The sequence below is a fragment of the Lissotriton vulgaris genome, chromosome 7, assembly GCF_964263255.1.
Source record: "Lissotriton vulgaris chromosome 7, aLisVul1.2, whole genome shotgun sequence".
NCBI lineage: Eukaryota > Metazoa > Chordata > Amphibia > Caudata > Salamandridae > Lissotriton > Lissotriton vulgaris.
Window position 1 is genome coordinate 916,120,727 of NC_141695.1, and position 13,960 is coordinate 916,134,686.

Sequence of the window (13,960 nt, forward strand, 5' to 3'; positions counted from 1 at the left end):
ATTTCTTACAGGTGCTCCTGACTAGTATGTGCTGTAATGCTCTGTTGTTGTTCTTCCTTTACAGGGGTGGGGATTGGCGTTATAATACATGAGGTGTATTTATGCATAATGTTGTATCTTACATTTCCAGCCAACCCCCCTAAGGATGAGAGTCTGAGTTGGCCCCGCCAGATTGGCCCCAGGTCTAATGTTTGATTAACCATCCTTTTTCCTTATAGCTATGGACTATGGACTCAATCCCTTTTTGGTCCCATGTAAATAATCCCCCTCTGAAGAACTTGGCTCTGGCGCCAATTGGCGTCATGTTGTGACACTACTGTTTTGTATTCTTTTGCCTTGCAGGTTGGAAACACTACTAAACTACATATCTTTTTCCAACTCGAACTGGTGTCCTGCCTCTTTTGTGGTGTGCCTGGTGTGTTGACTGAGGGTACTGCGTGAATGCTTCACATGTCCTCGAAGTTTGGCCTGCCCGCTTGATGCCATGCTACCCCCTTTGAGACTTGGGCAACCCCCATTTCCAACATTTGGTGGCAGAGCGGTGGGATAGGACTTGTGTTTGCGCAGTACCACAGCGGCCACAGGTTACACTGCAAATAGAGCTTGGAGGTAATCTGAGCCTTGTTGTGGGGATTATTGTTTTTTGATTGCTTCCTCCAGAAGAGTGTTTTGAATTGTCCCCTTGTTCCACTGGGAGGGTGTGTCCTGGGTGTACCTCGCCACGATGGGGTTGATCTACCAGGAAGTGGAACTGATGGAGTACACCGAACAGGAGGTGATAGACTTCCTCCTGGAGAGAGGGATACCCCCAGTAGGGAACATTAGGAGGAACCTGTTTCTCTATGAGGCCCTCAAGAGGGGAGAGCCCTTAGAGATTGATGGGGACTTATCTGACTACCCCCCCCGAGGTGTTGAAGGGTCAGTGGGTTAGAGACCAGAGAGAGGGCTCCCCATCCAGAACCCTGGGAGGTAGTTATTCCGAGGAGGAGGAAGAGTTTGACAGGGCGGAGATGCCAGTAGCTGTGGAGGACACCGAAGATAGGGAGTCTCGCACTGGGTCCAGTCCCGGGGGCACTGCCCCATCCCTTTCCCTGTCCCCAGAAGAGTGGGTAGATAGGCGAGAAGAGAGGGAGTATCAGCTGGCGCTGGCAAAGCTCAGGCATGCCGAGGGCTTAGCGCAGCTGAGGGTAGAAGAGCAGCGACTAGAGACTGAAAGGGTCCTAGCGCTGGAGAGGATGGCGGAGGCGGAGAGGGCCTTCGCCAGGGAGAGATCAGCTCAGGTGGGTAGTTTGTCCCCTGAGAGTGGTTTCAGGAGTCTGGATTCACCGAGGTGGGTGGGATCCAGTGGTGGCAGCGAGTGTAGGTCCAGTGCAAGGTGTCCCACTCCCGAAGCCCAGGAGACTGTGCCTGATTCCCCGGAGGAGGAGGACGGGTTAGTGTTGAGGGGCAGGGGAAAGCTGTCCCATCAGTCCTGGGGAGAGTTCGAGGAGGAGTGTTGGACTGTACTGGAGGATTGGGTGGTGCGGAGAGCAGTGGAGGATTGGGAAGGGCTGTGCCATGCCGTTATCCGGGAGCACATGCTGAGGAGTTGTTTCCCGAGACTGCGACACCATCTGTTGCAGTGCGGGTTCTCAGACCCCAGGGAACTTGCACGGGAGGCAGACCTCTGGGTAAGTGCCAGAGTGTCTGGGAAGGCTGAGGGGAATGATCCCGAAGGGAGTGAGACGGGGAGGTGTCCCAAGGTACCCCAGCTGCGGCCACCAGGCCTGGAGTGTTCTTTAAGAGAACCCCAGCTTGGGAGGCTAGGCTGCCCCGATGTGTCATCCAGAGGGAGGGATCCCCTTATGTCAGGAGAACCCGGAGCATCATTAAACAGAGCTCCAGGGGTTCGGGGGACTGACCAGTCACAGGGTCTAGATCTTGGACTGGGGTTCCGGGTTCAGGAGTTGCCTGGCCTGGAGGGTGGGGTTCCTGTAAAGCAGGTCCCTACCAAATTGACTCCCAGGGGTACCACTTCCAGTGGGAGGGTGCGGAACTCTGGGAGGGGGTGCAGAGGGAGGAAGGTCTCTTCTCTGTCACCGGCTCAGCCACAGGGCGCAGATCCCGGGTTGGGTGGCCAGGGACAGGAGTTGCCTGCCCTGGTGGGAGGGACATCTGTAATCAGAGTCCCCCCGGAAGTGACTCCCAGGGGTACTTCTCCGGGTAGGAGGGTGCAGAATTCTGGGAGGGGGTGCAGGGAGAGGGAGGACTCGCCCCTGTCACCGGTTCAGCCTGTGAGTTTCGATTCCAGGTTGGGGAGAGAGTTGTGTGAGGGTGTCCCCAGGCGTAGGAGATGGAGGAACCCTAGGAGGAGAAGGAGGGGGAGGGGAGCCTCGCCCCTAAGGGCTGGTCATTCTGAGGGTGTAGACCCCAGGTGGGTGGACCAGTGGAAATTTGGAGAGAAGAGAGTGGTTCCAGAGTATCACAAGCCTGAGGCTAGAGCCTCCCACTCTAGGAAGGAGAGACATCCCACTAGGGAACACCAGTGGGGTGGTTCTGTTGGTGAAGGGAGGGTTGCGAAGGAGAACCATTGGGTTCCAGAGTGGAGGAGAGACTGCAGGTGCTCCTGTAGTTGCAGGCCTGCGTCCACCTTTTTCCGCCCCAAGCAGGGAAGCCCATCAAGGCATTGATGTGTCTACCCTGGCTTTTGGCTGGGGGGGAGTCGTGTTGGACTTGGCCTTTTTCCCCCAAAATTTTTCGCTTTTGACCCCCTTATCTGGATTGTCTCCCCCATGGGATTAAACCTGTATAGGCCATGAGTGGTGTGAGACACCTTGTGAAAATGTAATTACCTGACAATGTGAGCACTTGTAAAATCCCCCATTTTAAAACTGCACCTGACTGAAATGTATTGCTTTTAAAATGGATGCCATGGCCATGGGTTTTGCCACTGGACTGACATAGGTCAGCTGTCTAGATAACATTACCCAGCAACCCCTAGCTTTTGGAGGGAAAGCCTGGCACCCAGGGTGCTCACCCCCTCCCCTAGAACCAGTTTAGGCTAGATGTGCCAACATTCTAGAAGGTCCTGGCACTGCCTGGGAGGAGGGTATAAATAGGGGAAAGTGTCACCAGAGGTTTAGTCAGCGCTGGGACAAGGAAGGGAGGGGGACCTGCTGTGAGGTGCGACCGCCACATGGGCCTGTGAGCTGGGCCCTGCACCCCTATAAACCCCCCCGCTGCTGTCCCCATGGGCCCCTGACAAGGGAGGGCCCTACCCAGGACACTAACGCTGTGGGACCTTGAACTACGCCAGCGCTGAAGGAAAGAGGTGCCCACATGAGGAGGAATGCTGTGGGCTTGAACCCCCCAGGAGGTGAGGAGTGTGCCCCTGGGGCTGGCTGTGGAACTATTCGCCCCCCTCCGTGAGGAGCGCCTGTCAGACGCTGTTTGGGGAGGTTGGTGCCCCCCGAGGAACCTGTGGCCCCTTGGGAAGTGCTGCTGCTGCATTGCCTTAAGTGCTGAACTGGGAAGTTGCGGCCCCTGTGGAAGCGCTGGACCGGGAGGAGCTGCCCGGGGAGGATAGTGCCCCCGAGGAACTGTGCCTCACTAATCTGCCTCAGTCAGCCTGCCCCTGAACTGTTGAACAAGCAGTGCGTTGTGAATAGCGCCATAGTGCTGAGAAGATTGTGAGGAGAAGTAGTGCTGTGGGAAGAAAAACGCGTTCTGAGGGCCTGCTGTGTTCCCCCTAGGAAGCGCTATAATCTGGAAGCGCCAATCTGCCCCAGAACTGCCGTGTGGGCGCAAGGAGCAGTGCGCTGTGAATAGCGCTGTGGTCTGAGGAGTAGTGCGTGGTGGAAAACGCTGTTTCCGGAGGAGACTGTGGCAAGGAGCAGTGCGCTGTAAATAGCGCTATTCTCCTGAGGAGAATCATACTGTGAGGAGCCTACCCTCGCGTCATTGCGCTGTCTGCTATATAAATAATTAATTCAAGAAGGGAGCCTACCCCTTACTGGTGCCGTCGTCACCGCTGCAGCCCGGTGTCGCCAGAGGGACCCCCACCGTTGTGGATGCCGTTGCGGCGGCCCCCGGTGTGAGGAGAGGGCCGCCGGAGTGGAGAGGGGGCCGCGCTGGGCCCGAGAAGCCAGCCTCGACCTGCCCATGTGACGGGGGCGTCCGGCCGCGTCATTGGCCCGCCCCCGCCAACGCCGCGCAGGGATTGGTCGCCTGCCCGGGAAGACAGGAAGAAGCAGAGTCGAAGCCCCGGGTCCCCGTGAGGTAGGAGGGGGACCCGGGTGAAGTTTCGTTGCGGGGCCCCAGGCCAAAGAGGGGGCCCCGAGAGGAGCAACCGGAGCGGGAGCTCACCCCGCCGGTCTGTGGCCGCGGACGAAGGGCCGTTGCCGGGAGGACGTGCCGCTGAGGGAGGCGGGGCCGGGGCACACTGTCGGTGCCAGCCTTGCCGGCCCGGAAGAGGCGTCGCGAGGGTGTCTATTCCCCCTGGGGGTGCCCCAGAGGGAGCCCAGTTGTCGGGAGGTGGGGGCCTCGAGGCACATGATCGGTGCCTGCCTCCGCCCCGGCCTGGAAGCCAGTGAAGCCTTGCTGCTACTGGCAGTACCGAAGGAAGAGCTCTGGAAAGCTGGTGAGTGGGAGCTCGAGCGGAGCAACCCTGGGAGGGACCTACATGACTTCCAAGTCCCGGAGGGGACTCCATCAGTAAAAGACTCACCAACTGGTACGCAGCTGCCGTGGGGACCGAACCAAACCCAGTAAGGTGCCCGGAGTAAAGGTTATTGGGGAGGACATGGTCTCCCCAGTGTGATTAGGGGGCTCATAAGGAGGGAGGAGGCCCGGTGGTCCCTTTACTGCTGTTGAAGGTCTGTTGCCCCCCCCCTACTCCCATACTCCTGTTTCGGGCCAATGTGTTTGGGCCCTAATGAGATGTGCATTCTGGGTTGAGGGGTTGCCTGCCCCTTGATTAAGGCCTGCCCCACCAGATAAACGCGGGATTGCCCTCCTTGAATACTATTGGGGTGGAGAGTATCAATCCCGCCCCGTGAGCTAAGGAGACATATGCCCCAGGTGCTCCTGTTGAGACCTCTTGTGGATACCTAGGCCTCCCCCTAGAAATCCTACTTAACTGTGTGATGCCAAGGTTATAATTCCCCACGGTATTGCCTCTTTTGTAGTGGGGTAGAGGGGATTTTCACTGGAAATGTTGTGACCTGAGCCTACGGTCATTATTGGCATTACTACAGCCAAGGTATACTGATGTTTTACCCTTGAAGGTGGATTGTATGTTGTGGTGCCCTTTTATTGCAGGTGTGCCCCTATGCTGGCCTGATGAGTTATTCCAGGCCCCTGTTTAAGCCTTGTTAATGAGCCTGCCGTACTGATTTCTTACAGGTGCTCCTGACTAGTATGTGCTGTAATGCTCTGTTGTTGTTCTTCCTTTACAGGGGTGGGGATTGGCGTTATAATACATGAGGTGTATTTATGCATAATGTTGTATCTTACATTTCCAGCCAACCCCCCTAAGGATGAGAGTCTGAGTTGGCCCCGCCAGATTGGCCCCAGGTCTAATGTTTGATTAACCATCCTTTTTCCTTATAGCTATGGACTATGGACTCAATCCCTTTTTGGTCCCATGTAAATAATCCCCCTCTGAAGAACTTGGCTCTGGCGCCAATTGGCGTCATGTTGTGACACTACTGTTTTGTATTCTTTTGCCTTGCAGGTTGGAAACACTACTAAACTACATATCTTTTTCCAACTCGAACTGGTGTCCTGCCTCTTTTGTGGTGTGCCTGGTGTGTTGACTGAGGGTACTGCGTGAATGCTTCACATGTCCTCGAAGTTTGGCCTGCCCGCTTGATGCCATGCTACCCCCTTTGAGACTTGGGCAACCCCCATTTCCAACATTTGGTGGCAGAGCGGTGGGATAGGACTTGTGTTTGCGCAGTACCACAGCGGCCACGGGTTACACTGCAAATAGAGCTTGGAGGTAATCTGAGCCTTGTTGTGGGGATTATTGTTTTTTGATTGCTTCCTCCAGAAGAGTGTTTTGAATTGTCCCCTTGTTCCACTGGGAGGGTGTGTCCCGGGTGCCATTACAATATCCTGAGAGCTTCGAAGGGGAACTCTGTTTGGGCAGTTTAAGCACCAGTGTGGCAGTGGCATGTTAGGCCATCTGGAGCTTATGGAGCAACTGCTTTGAACTCCCTGAATGAAGGCTAATACAATAATGTTTTCCTTGTGGTAAGGGGGAGGAAGTCAAAGAATCTTTGTAAAGATTTTATCATCAAAAAACACATACCGGTCACTGATAGAGCTTGCGGTTGGAAGGAAAGTGTGTTGTCAAATTTGACCATCACATCGTAGGGAAAAACAGATTTGCCTTTCTGAACAGGAGAATTTCAGTTTTATCAGTTTTGCATTTTAATTTGTATTTTTCCATCCAACAAATGATGTTAGTATAACAGCTCTTGAAATTCAGTTCAGACCCAAAATAATCCTCATCAAGACATAGGATTAATTGTGTATATTCTGCATACAAAGTGGTTGCAATTTCATGGGGGTTTATCAAGGATATCAATGGGGCCTTATAGATATTAAATAAGGCAGGGCTAAGTGATGAGGCTTGTGGAACACCAAACGCCACCGGCCGCTCAGCCAAGGAATACTGTCCTATAGCTACCAGTTCTTTCCTATTGGCCAGAAAAGATCTAAACCAGGCCAAGGCCTTGTCAGATATGTTCATCTCAGTAAGACGCTGAAGAAGTATAGAGTGGGAAGTGGTATTGAACACTGCTGAGAGATCCAATGGGATCAAGAAAGCGTTCTTAGCAGAATCCAGCATCATCTAAATGGTTTGAGAGACTTCTAACAAAGCAGACTCTGAATTGCTTGGGTCTGGAGCCAGATTGGAAAATATGGAGTGCTTTAGAGTTTTTGAAGTAGGTAGTTGGTTGACCGTTCATAATTTTCCCCAAAGGTTTGCCAAACTGGAAGCAACGATACAGGCCTAAGGCTGAAACTCACCAGAATTGAAGTGTCCAACAAGATCTTTTTAACAGTGCTTTATTCACTGCCACTTTCCAGGATTTAGGTACTTCAGCCATAGAAAGAGGAGTGGTTAATATCTGGTTGATAACAGAATTCATTGTGTCAATGGCCTTATGTAAAATGGCCAGCAATGCAAGGATATTGAGGAGAGCTATGGTGAATAAAACAAAGGCCCCCTGAGCAAAAGTGAATTTGCAATTCCTAGGTCAGGGAAAAATCATACATGTACATATCTACCTAGGCACTCGCAATTGCTTGTCTCAGGAAACAATGTAAAGGCTAGAGACCATTCTCAAGGATATCACATTACAGTTTTATTGACACTATCCCGTGGCTTGTCCTGAAGAAGGCGCTGGTCGCCGAAATGCGCGTCAAGATTATCTATATTTGTGCCACATATTATTATTATTTATATGGTGTTTTTTTCTTATTTGTTTACAAACGGTTTTTTGATTTTTGTATATGTACTGTATGTTCCTACGGGATTTTTGTTTACTCTTTGATATGATTAAATTATTGTTTTTAATTGGTTTTATGAATATATTGCTGCTGTGTCAATAAAACTGTAATGTGAATTCCTTGAGAATGGTCTCTAGCCTTTACATCGTTTCCTAAGACAAGCAATTATGAGTGCCTAGGTAGATATTTACATGTATATTGGGGAGAGCTAAACTTGCTTGAACGTATAACTTATTGTGGTTGTGATAACAAAATCTCCTCAAAAGTAGCTAACATGGATTGGATTGCAAGGGGTGTGATGCCTCTCCATGTGACTGGCTAGGCTTGGGCAAGAGGCTTTGAAACCACGTTGTAAAGTCAATATCTTTTGTTCAAAAAGGTGAAAATCTTATCACATGGGCCTGTGAGGGGGGATATCCCTTGACAGGTCTTTAGGATGCAGGAAAGATTTAGAGATTTGAACGATCTTTTTTAGGTCAAAGTTAGCTAGTTCCACTGGCTGGTGAAATAATATTTTTAGGCATCCCTAATCAAATTGTGATAAGATTTCTCAGCCAGCCTAAACTTAGTCAAGTCCTCAGGTTTATAGGCCAAATGTCATTTATGCTCAAGCTGCTTGCAACTGTGCTTTCCTTTGGCCAAAGTAGGTGTGTACCAGGGTGCAGATGAAGTGGAGTGGCGTTTTTCAGTATGGGCCAGGGATACTATTTCATTAGCTGCATCCATAATCCGTTGATTGAAAAAATCATGATCATCTGCAAGCCTTCTCTTACGGGGGGGGGGGGGGGGGTAGGTTGTGTCCAACCGGGTAGTAAGATTGCAAATTGTGATTTTTCCTCATTCACGAAAGTAAGGGGGGCTCCAGTCAGATTGGGAGTTGGATAGGCAACTAGACTGCACTGTCAGCCTAAAGGGAATCAGCCAGTGGTAAGACCATGATTGAACTACAGGTTCCTCTAAAACCACTAAAGGGAAATTGGTACAAATGTCATCCAGGGTGTGACCAGCTGTATATGTGGGGCCCTCTACTAATTGAGAGCGGCCTAATACTGTTAGAACCTCTCTGACACCTTTAGCATTGGGAGTCTCCAGATCGTCAAAGTGGTAATTAATATCACCTAATAAAGTGAAGTTAGCATATTGGATCAGTAATGGTGACAGGGCATCACCTAGAGTGTCCAAAAGGCTGGAATACCGTCCAGACCGGCGATATATTAAGAACTCAGAGAAGGACTGGGGGTGACCAATTTTGAAACAAAAATCCCAAACTCTCGGCCCCCTTCAACTTGCTCTTCTCAAAAGAGCAAACTTCCATAAGATAATGGGTAAGCATCAGCCACGCCCCTCAAACATATAACATCGGAGGAAAGCATAGCACAAAGTGAGAAGGATTGATATGTCTGGGTTCGACCAATGTTTGAGCCAGGACTCAGTGACAAACATGAAATCTAAATGAAGATCATTGACCAGGTCATGTGGTCCTTTGTCGTGTTTGGGGAGGGGCCGCACATCAATTAGTCCACCAGCAAGAGACTTACTCACCTAGGATTTCTCAGTGGAACAGCCGATTCCAAGGGCAAATTTAAAGCGTTTACATAACACCACAACCTCCAAGCAGGTAAGATCAATAGAACTGCCATAGTGAGGCAGTATACTGTTGGTATATTTTTTAAGTCCGCTGATAAAACCATACCTGAATTGAAACCGACAGAGGGACTAGTGCTATCCGTGGAACAGACACGGATGGGTACAAATGGGTTTACTACTGGCGCACCGCAAGCCTGCACATATTCTTTTTATCCCTTCAGCGCCTCCTGAGTGCTCAACTATGATGTTAACCCTGTTGAAGATGGAGTCTTCGCAAGGTTACAAGAAGTGAAAATACGAGCCCCCCATTCAGTAAGATACAATGAATTTCAAGCCCCAGCACAGTTTTCAGATTCAGGCAACAATTACATGACAGTAAAAATAACATTTCAAGAATTCGATATTTTAAAAGTATGCTGCGTACTAAGCTTTGAAGTGCGTTGAGGTGCAGTGTGACAGTGGTCACATCCATGCTGCGGGCCTGCACATATCCTTTTTTTCCTTTCAGCTCCACGTCTCCCAAGACCTTCCAAGCTCTCAAGTTCAAGTTCAAGTTAAAGAATTTATATAGTAGCGCACTACTCACCCAGAGGGTCTCAAGGCGCTTGGGGATGGGGTTCATAATTTATCGAATAGCCAGGTTTTAAGTTCTTTTCTGAAGGAGATGTGGTTCTGTGTAAGGCGGAGGTGGGTGGGGAGTGAGTTCCAGGTCTTGCCTGCCAAGTAGACTACGATTCAGAAAAGGGGGTGGTGATGAACAGAGTGTCTGAATTAAGCAGACCACTCTTACCCAGTCCAAAGATCAGGGCTTGATCCATCACCGTTATTTATCTCACTGCACCATCCCAGCTCAGAACCTGGCTATATGCAAATCAGTCTGTCCCTGGCCCAGTGCATCATGGGAACAGGGCAGACTAAACTACCAAGCCAATTCTTCACCAGAAAGGAGACAAGCTACCGGGGACCGGTTTCTGGCATTTCAGCCTTCTTCGGCCCGGCTTGCTTGAATCCTGATGGTGCAGTGAGAAAGGGACTCATGTCTGAGTATACCCTGCCACACCTATAGTGGCCAAAAACGATTCAGAAAAGGGGGTGGTGATGAACAGAGTGTCTGAATTAAGCAGACCACTCTTACCCAGTCCAAAGATCAGGGCTTGATCCATCACCGTTATTTATCTCACTGCACCATCCCAGCTCAGAACCTGGCTATATGCAAATCAGTCTGTCCCTGGCCCAGTGCATCATGGGAACAGGGCAGACTAAACTACCAAGCCAATTCTTCACCAGAAAGGAGGCAAGCTACCGGCGACCGGTTTCTGGCATTTCAGCCTTCTTCGGCCCGGCTTGCTTGAATCCTGATGGTGCAGTGAGAAAGGGACTCATGTCTGAGTATACCCTGCCACACCTATAGTGGCCAAAAACGATTCAGAAAAGGGGGTGGTGATGAACAGAGTGTCTAAATTAAGCAGACCACTCTTACCCAGTCCAAAGATCAGGGCTTGATCCATCACCGTTATTTATCTCACTGCACCATCCCAGCTCAGAACCTGGCTATATGCAAATCAGTCTGTCCCTGGCCCAATGCATCATGGGAACAGGGCAGACTAAACTACCAAGCCAATTCTTCACCAGAAAGGAGACAAGCTACCGGGGACCGGTTTCTGGCATGTCAGCCTTCTTCGGCCCGGCTTGCTTGAATCCTGATGGTGCAGTGAGAAAGGGACTCATGTCTGAGTATACCCTGCCACACCTATAGTGGCCAAAAACGATTCAGAAAAGGGGGTGGTGATGAACAGAGTGTCTGAATTAAGCAGACCACTCTTACCCAGTCCAAAGATCAGGGCCTGATCCATCACCGTTATTTATCTCACTGCACCATCCCAGCTCAGAACCTGGCTATATGCAAATCAGTCTGTCCCTGGCCCAGTGCATCATGGGAACAGGGCAGACTAAACTACCAAGCCAATTCTTCACCAGAAAGGAGACAAGCTACCGGGGACCGGTTTCTGGCATTTCAGCCTTCTTCGGCCCGGCTTGCTTGAATCCTGATGGTGCAGTGAGAAAGGGACTCATGTCTGAGTATACCCTGCCACACCTATAGTGGCCAAAAACGATTCAGAAAAGCGGGTGGTGATGAACAGAGTGTCTGAATTAAGCAGACCACTCTTACCCAGTCCAAAGATCAGGGCTTGATCCATCACCGTTATTTATCTCACTGCACCATCCCAGCTCAGAACCTGGCTATATGCAAATCAGTCTGTCCCTGGCCCAGTGCATCATGGGAACAGGGCAGACTAAACTACCAAGCCAATTCTTCACCAGAAAGGAGACGAGCTACCGGGGACCGGTTTCTGGCATTTCAGCCTTCTTCGGCCCGGCTTGCTTGAATCCTGATGGTGCAGTGAGAAAGGGACTCATGTCTGAGTATACCCTGCCACACCTATAGTGGCCAAAAACGATTCAGAAAAGGGGGTGGTGATGAACAGAGTGTCTGAATTAAGCAGACCACTCTTACCCAGTCCAAAGATCAGGGCTTGATCCATCACCGTTATTTATCTCACTGCACCATCCCAGCTCAGAACCTGGCTACATGCAAATCAGTCTGTCCCTGGCCCAGTGCATCATGGGAACAGGGCAGACTAAACTACCAAGCCAATTCTTCACCAGAAAGGAGACAAGCTACCGGGGACCGGTTTCTGGCATTTCAGCCTTCTTCGGCCCGGCTTGCTTGAATCCTGATGGTGCAGTGAGAAAGGGACTCATGTCTGAGTATACCCTGCCACACCTATAGTGGCCAAAAACGATTCAGAAAAGGGGGTGGTGATGAACAGAGTGTCTGAATTAAGCAGACCACTCTTACCCAGTCCAAAGATCAGGGCTTGATCCATCACCGTTATTTATCTCACTGCACCATCCCAGCTCAGAACCTGGCTATATGCAAATCAGTGTGTCCCTGGCCCAGTGCATCATGGGAACAGGGCAGACTAAACTACCAAGCCAATTCTTCACCAGAAAGGAGACAAGCTACCGGGGACCGGTTTCTGGCATTTACTTGTTGTTAAATATTTTGTCCACACTAAGCGTGGAAGGGTATACTCAGATGTGAGTCCCTTGCTCATTGCACCATCAGGATTCAAGCAAGCCGGGCCGACGACGGCTGAAATGCCAGAAACCGGTCCCCGGTAGCTTGTTTCCTTCCCAGTGTAAGAATTGGCTTGGTAGTTTGGTTTGCCCTGTTCCCATCATGCACTAGGACAGGAACAGACTAATTTGCATATAGCCAGGTTCTGAGCTGGGATGGTGCAGTGAGCTAAAAAACGGTGTTGGATCTAGCCCTGATCTCTTGACTGGGTGAGAGTATTCTGCTTAATTCAGAAACTCTGTCCATCACCACCCCTTGTTGTTAAATATTTTGTCCACCCTAAGCGTGGAAGGGTATACTCAGATGTGAGTCCCTTGCTCATTGCACCATCAGGATTCAAGCAAGCCGGGCCGACGACGGCTGAAATGCCAGAAACCGGTCCCCGGTAGCTTGTTTCCTTCCCAGTGTAAGAATTGGCTTGGTAGTTTGGTTTGCCCTGTTCCCATCATGCACTGGGACAGGAACAGAGTAATTTGCATATAGCCAGGTTCTGAGCTGGGATGGTGCAGTGAGCTAAAAAACGGTGTTGGATCTAGCCCTGATCTCTTGACTGGGTGAGAGTATTCTGCTTAATTCAGAAACTCTGTCCATCACCACCTCTTGTTGTTAAATATTTTGTCCACCCTAAGCGTGGAAGGGTATACTCAGATGTGAGTCCCTTGCTCATTGCACCATCAGGATTCAAGCAAGCCGGGCCGACGACGGCTGAAATGCCAGAAACCGGTCCCCGGTAGCTTGTTTCCTTCCCAGTGTAAGAATTGGCTTGGTAGTTTGGTTTGCCCTGTTCCCATCATGCACTGGGACAGGAACAGACTAATTTGCATATAGCCAGGTTCTGAGCTGGGATAGTGCAGTGAGCTAAAAAACGGTGTTGGATCTAGCCCTGATCTCTTGACTGGGTGAGAGTATTCTGCTTAATTCAGAAACTCTGTCCATCACCACCCCTTGTTGTTAAATAAATGCCAAGTAGACTAGACTGTTAACCTTGTTGAAGATGGCAGCTTCGCAAGGTTATCAGAAGTGAAGATAGCAGCGGTGGCCAGCCTAGTTCGTGGGTGGCGGGTGGGGGGATCGCGCGAGGGATGGTGGCACAACTATAAAAAACAAAAAATTAAAAAAATAATCTTACTTTGCCGCAGGCCAGGTCCCGCGTCTCTGCTCCTGCTCTCCTCATACACATCAAAGAACAGAAAGCAGGCCCCACTAACCAATCACACCGCTGCAATGCAGCATTGTAATGGGTAGGCACCCGGGCTCCCCTGACCAAGCACAACGATACAGTGCTGCGTTGTATTTGGTTTTGAGTGTCCTGGTTCGATGCTCAATCAGGGAATGGGGAATGGAGCATGTTCTCCATCCAGGCTGTAATTCAGCCTGCAGGGAGAAAGGAGAATGTGTGCATGACTGGTTTGGGCGGCCCGAGAGGGCCGATCAAACAATCATTTCACACTTAGGAGTGGGCAAAGAGTGGAGTGGGCTCCAAGACCAGAGCAGTCCAGCCCACTCACTCAACCGCCCGCAAAGCAGCAGGAAGCAACCTCAAATGATAATTACGCAAAGTTATTTTTTAATCTGTTCCCACTGCCATTTCATTAAGACACACCGAATTTTAAGCCCCAGAACAGTTTTCCGATACATGCAACAATTAAACAACAGTAAAGTTGCTTTTAAGAATTAGTTAGAGCAAAAACGAAGTAGTGTATTGAGCTTTGAAGAACAGTGAAATGCGGT